At 47.8% G+C, this 5,990-nt stretch overlaps 1 protein-coding gene across 1 annotated transcript in view; it reads left to right on the forward strand.

Moving 5' to 3' along the window:
• The first annotated feature begins 2,197 nt into the window (after nt 1-2,197).
• Nucleotides 2,198-5,990, forward strand: part of slc39a10 (solute carrier family 39 member 10) — a 40,184-nt gene continuing 36,391 nt past the window's right edge. Inside the window, exon 1 of the mRNA XM_055162481.1 lies at nt 2,198-2,330. The gene's annotated coding sequence lies outside the window, so the exon portion shown is untranslated. The remainder of the gene's footprint in view (nt 2,331-5,990) is intronic.

Consider the following 5,990-nt stretch of genomic DNA (forward strand, 5'->3'; position numbering starts at 1 on the left):
GTAAAACGATTAGTTTCTTCACTGTTCCTCAACCGGGAATTATGGTTAGAGAACATAAACCACGAAGAGATTTCCTATGGTACCATCAAGACACACTCACGTCACTTTCATCAAGATATTTGCTATTTAAATTGTTTCATAGTTTATTTAATGAGAGAAGCACATTTACTGAACTAAAATGTAAAAAGAAAACATTTGCAGTGTGAGTGGCAGTAGAAACTGGATCTTCCAGCGCACATATAAACATGTCACTCGTCGTAGGACCCATGTTTTCTTTATTGTCTTGCTTAACCACAACTATGTCTTCTAGAATTAATCGCTTTTTGCGAGTGGATCTTTCTAACGTTCACGAGGATCATTTCATGGCCGATTCTTTCGAGGTTCGGCTCACAGACTCTTCGACTCATGCGACATGTTGATCATAGGAGCCCAGTGTGGGTTTGTTGAATCGTAAACTAGTCCAGGTTTTCCTGGATAAATGAAATTTTAGTTCAGTAAATGTGCTTCTTTCATTAAATAAACTATGAAACCATTTAAATAGCAAATATCTTGATGAAACTTCATGTGTCTTGATGGTAACATTGGAAATCTCTTCGTGGTTTAAGTCCTGTTGAGTAATTTGCAGAGGAACAGTGAAGAAACGATTTGTTTTATCCCTTTCAGAGCGTCTAGAACAACCAAATACACAACAAAACCTGCCCATGTTTCTCCAATACTACTGAAGTCAATGACATAGCGTGCCCGGTGTCATGGCGGCGTAGGGACCGTTGCCATGGGGGACACGTGACGGTGTAAAGCCTCTATTGCGTGAGAGTGAAGATGGCCAAATGCATGTGTCTCACACTCATTGCCTGAGAGTTTGCAGCCCTGGAGTTGTGCATCTGTTAAATGATGAAAACTGAGATATGATTGTAACTGTTGATTAGCCAAACATAACGGAACACTACAATGACACGAGATGAAGAAAACTGGGACATGTTCAGATTTTTCCCACATTTTGTCAAAATTAACTGGTTTCACTTCATGGAAACTGTCTGACCTTTGCAGTGTTAGAATTAATTTGCTCGACACTAGGCGGGTACTTTTTAAAATTTCGCTGTTATTTGGTCGTGACGTATTTAATGAGCCACTAACGAGTGTAACTGGTATATTAAGCTTTTCCCAAATCCTGTAGGAAGAAGGACAATAACGTCTTTCCTCTTGATAAAATTCACCAAACATTCTCTTTGTTCCATCTTTAAATCCTGGATCTTGGGAATCGTTGACAACACTGAATGTTTGGCTCTTCTCTGATTGGCTGGTGTCTGAACTCGCACTTCCAGGGTTCTTGTAAACCGTCTAGTGCAGGGGTGTCCAAACCTTTTTTCATCAAGGGCCACATTTCTAAACACAGACGAAGCAGAGGGCCGATCCTAGGCTGTAGACTGATGCTCAATACAGTGAATAATTGAAATATGTGCATGTTTAACACATTAGAATCAGCCATCAGTCTTTATTCATGCTAAGATCCTGAAAACCACACACTAAATATGAAATATTTGCTTTATCGAGGTGGATTTTCAAAAAACTTGCAGTAAAAACATATTTTTTTAATTGATGCAAGGTCATCTGGGCCAGTTCACCTGGAAGTCTGAGGGCCAAGAAAGATTTGTCTGAGCCCCCCAGGTCATAGTTTGGACATGCCTGCTCTAGTGTATTCTGATTCCTGATCTAGTCGCTGGAGAGAAATGAAATTGAGTGGAGGCACTAGGTGGCGCCAGTCTGGCTAATTTGCCACAGTTTTATACAAGAATTGTTCCAGTTGTCCCTATTTTTGACCAGTTTGATCCGTGCCAACAGTAAAGAGAGACATAACTGTCATTTGTTGAAGTAAAATTAAGGAAAACACAAAGACATTGTGACTTTAGTGACTCACTTGTCACAGTAAAGAACAGTTTTCTTGAAAAACACTCGTTTCACAGTTTTATTACCAACCGACACAAACGGGGTTGTCCCAGTTTTTGATTTTGAAAATCGGGTCCCTCTAGTCACACTATGACCTGACTGATGACGGTCCAGAGGCGCGCGCAGGTCTCTCTCCTTGTGCACGCGCCTTTTTCATGCGCCTCTGCACACCGCGGTCACGTGACGCCCACGAGGCCGCTCACAGGCGGAAACAAACCAGCCTCGTGCGGCTTCCGTAAACTGCGCAGACTCGCTCTTCCCCGGCGCGCGCGACCTACGGAAAATGCGTAAAAAGCTTTGGTGAGTGGCGGTGGCGCGTAGGTTGCGCACTGCACGAAGCTTTTTGGTACCGAGCGGAGAGGAGATGCACACGGCACTCGAGTGAGGTAACGATATAAAAACACGGCTTTGTCCCCGCGCGCTCACACCGCGTGGACCGGGCGGGCTTTACGCAGCGTTCTGGAGCTCTCCACAGACACGCGCGCCTGTGTTTGACACACGGTTCATGTCCCGCACTTTGAAAGGCTCAAGGCTCGTGTCCAGATCGCGGCGTGCTCCGTGTGCTCCGTGTGCTAGCAGCTTTAGCCGCGTCAGTGCGGAAAAGCGGACAGTTTAGTGGCGCGGGGGGCGGCAGGGGCGGCACAGCGGCGGGGATGTGGTCAGACAGTCCACAGCGCAGGTGTCCAGAGACGCGGAGAGATGTGACCGCGGAGGGGACACGTCGTGAGGGAAGCGGGTCGATAAAGTGTGGCGTGTTTAGCGGAGGGTGACGGGACTGCGGCGCGGGAGCAGCCGGAGCACGGCGCCTGTGTGTCGGCTGCACGAGCCACGGACCCCCGCGCGAAACACAAAATCACACACACACACACACATTCATGGTCTTATTTTATTTACAAGTTGTTGTAAATTGGGAGTAGAGCTGCATACTGCGTTTTCATACGTGGCACCAAACTCTTACATTTCCTTTATTACGCAAAATGGGACTTGAGACGTGGTGTAATGTTCCGTCCTTACACACACACACACACACACACACACGTACACACACGGATTTGTTTTGTTTCATTCACACATGTTTGAATAACCCTTTGTCATTAGTCTGTCTACCTCTCCAAAACTCAAAATGCTCTGTTCCACGTTGTGATGTCATCTAGAGGTCGTTTTCAAGCTCCGTTTCCCTTTAGCTGAGTAGAGATTTAAAATTCCAGGGCTGAAATGATCCAGATGATTCTAGTGACGTGTGTGCAGTTTAAAAATGGAGTGGAGCACTTCCTGTATTACCACATGACATCAGTGGAACAGTGTTTTCTGTGTGAGATGGGCTTGTCTGATGTGGAGTTGTGTGGTGAGTTGTGGAGTTGTTGGTGGTAAAGTTTGTATTTTGTGCATGTGGAGCTTAGTGTAGGTCCCGATCTGTCCCTCTGACTAATGGTCCAGAAATGGAGCCGCCCTCCTTTAGTCATGTTTAAGTCCTGCTTTAAGTCCTGGTTTAATTCAGGGTTAGAACTGCTTTAAACCAGTTAGACCTGATGTAGTCGTGGTTAAGTTCTGTTTTAGACCAGTGGTGTAGTGGGGATTTTTTAAGTGGGGGTGTGTGATTCGTGATATCATTGATATGTTGAATCCTTCCACCTACTTTTTCAAAAACTCACTTTCAGTACAAACACAAAGGCACCGGCCCAGAAAAAAATTGTAATTTATGTTTTTTTGCTCAAAATGAGGCAGAATCATGTTATTAACAGTAACTCCATTTATAATCACCTATAGAACATAAATCAGATGACAACACATGAACCAGGACTGAACCAGGACTGAACCAGGACTAAACCAGGACTAAACCAGGACTAAACTAGGACTAAGCCAGGTCTAAATGAAGACTAAACCAGGACTGAACCAGGTCTAAACTAAGACTAAACCAGGTCTAAATTAAGACTAAACCAGGACTAAACCAGGTCTAAATGAAGACTAAACAAGGACTAAACTAGGACTAAACCAGGTCTAAATGAAGACTAAACCAGGACTAAACCAGGTCTAAACCAAGCCTAAACCAGGACTGGACCAGGACTGAACCAGGTCTAAACCAGGTCTAAACTAGGACTAAAGCAGAACTGAACCAGGACTAAACCAGGTGTAAACCAACACTGAACCAGGAGGACTAAACTAGGACTAAACCAGAACTGAACTAGGACTAAACCAGGACTAATCCAGGACTTTACTATTACACCCCTGCTTTAGTCCCTGGTTTAGTCCCGCTTCAGTCCCGGTTGAGTCCTGGTCCAGTCCCACTTCTGTCCCGGTTGAGTCCCGGTTGAGTCCTGGTTGAGTCCTGCTTCAGTCCTGGTCCAGTCCCGGTTCTTTCTCACACAAACCTGTTGCGTAGGACTTGACCTTTTTATGTTGCGGCTGTAGAATAATCGTGTCGTTTCCGTTTGAGTTACATTAAAGCATGTTTCACATACTTCTGTGTTGGTCCTGGTTTAGATCCTGGTTTAGACCCTGGTATAGTCCTGGTTTAGTTCCTGGTTTAGTCCTGGTTTAGTTCTGATTTAGTCCTGGTTTAGACCCTGGTTTAGTCCTGGTTTGGATCCTGGTCTAGACCCTGCTTTAGACCCTGGTTTGGTCCTGGAATGGATCCTGGTTTGGATTGTGATTTAGACCCCGTTTGGTCCTGTTTAGTCCTGGTTTGGATTCTGGTCTAGACCCTGCTTTAGACCCTGGTTTGGATCCTGGTTTGGATCCTGGTTTAGACCTGGTTTAGTCCTGGTTTAAAACTAGTTTGGTTAAGATAATTTAGACTGTTCTATTAAGTCCTGGTTTAATCCTGGTTTAATCCTGGTTTAGTCCTGGTTTAGTCCTGGTTTAGTCTTGGTTTAGTCCTGGTTTAGTGTGTGGAGTGTGAACTGGGGGTCGGGGTTGGGGGGGTGAAGTGTCTTGCTCAGGGACAGTGTCAGTGTGCAGTGAGGGGAGTTGGGGTGGGGGTTGAGGGGTGGAGTGTCTTGCTCAGGGACACAGTGTCAGTGGGTGGTGAGGGGAGTGGGGGTTGGGGGTGGAGTGTCTTGCTCGTGGACACAGTGTCAGTGCACGGTGAGGGGAGCGGGGGGCCTGTGGTGCTTGGGTGCTGTGCTGTGGCGCGCGGGTGCTGTGGTGCTGCGGGTGCTGTGGTGCGCGGGTGCTGTGGTGCTTGGGTGCTGTGCTGTGGTGCACGGGTGCTGTGGTGCGCGGGTGTTGCGGTGCTTGGGTGCTGTGGTGCTGTGGTGTGCGGGTGTTGCGGTGCTTGGGTGCTTGGGTGCAGTGTACGTTTGGCGTGAGAATGGACAGATTGTGAGGATTTAAATTGAGCCGCTTTTATTCTGTGATTAGATTCTGACCGGGTCGCGGGGGCAACAGCCTAAGCAGGGACTCCCAGACTTCCTTCACCCCAGACACGTCCTCCAGCTCCTCCAGGGGGACCCGAGGCGTTCCCAGGCCAGCGAGAGACATAGTCCCTCCAGCGTGTCCTGGGTCTTCCCCGGGCCTCCTCCCGGCGGACTGCCAGAACACTCCCGAGGGAGGCGCCCAGGAGGCATCCGGAACAGATGCCCGAGCTCAGCTGGCTCTCTCCGACGTGGAGGAGCAGCGGCTCTACTCCGAGCTCCTCCCGTGTGACTGAGCTCCTCACCCTATCTCTAAGGAGCGCCCAGCCACCCTGCGGAGGAACTCATTTCGAGCGCTTGTATCCGCGATCTCGTCCTTTCGGTCACTACCCAGAGCTCATGACCATAGGTCAGGAGTTTGGTGTAGCCAGAGCCGAGTACCTCCAGCCCCTGCATGTCCACTAAAGAGTCACAGCCCATCTCATCCCCCGCGACCCGGCCCCGGATAAGCGGACGAAAATGGATGGATGGATGGATGGATTAGATTCTGAACTAGCGCTGAGCGAGCTAATGCTAATCCCACTGGACTGAATGAGACGCGCGCATTAGTGTTAGCATACGGCTAATATACAAGAAAACACAGAGACATGTTTATGTGAAGTGAACCCAGTGAAATCAAACCAACAACCTGCT

This window comes from Boleophthalmus pectinirostris, unplaced genomic scaffold (assembly GCF_026225935.1).
Source record: "Boleophthalmus pectinirostris isolate CB_2022bp ecotype Guang Dong unplaced genomic scaffold, ASM2622593v1 HiC_scaffold_1, whole genome shotgun sequence".
NCBI lineage: Eukaryota > Metazoa > Chordata > Actinopteri > Gobiiformes > Gobiidae > Boleophthalmus > Boleophthalmus pectinirostris.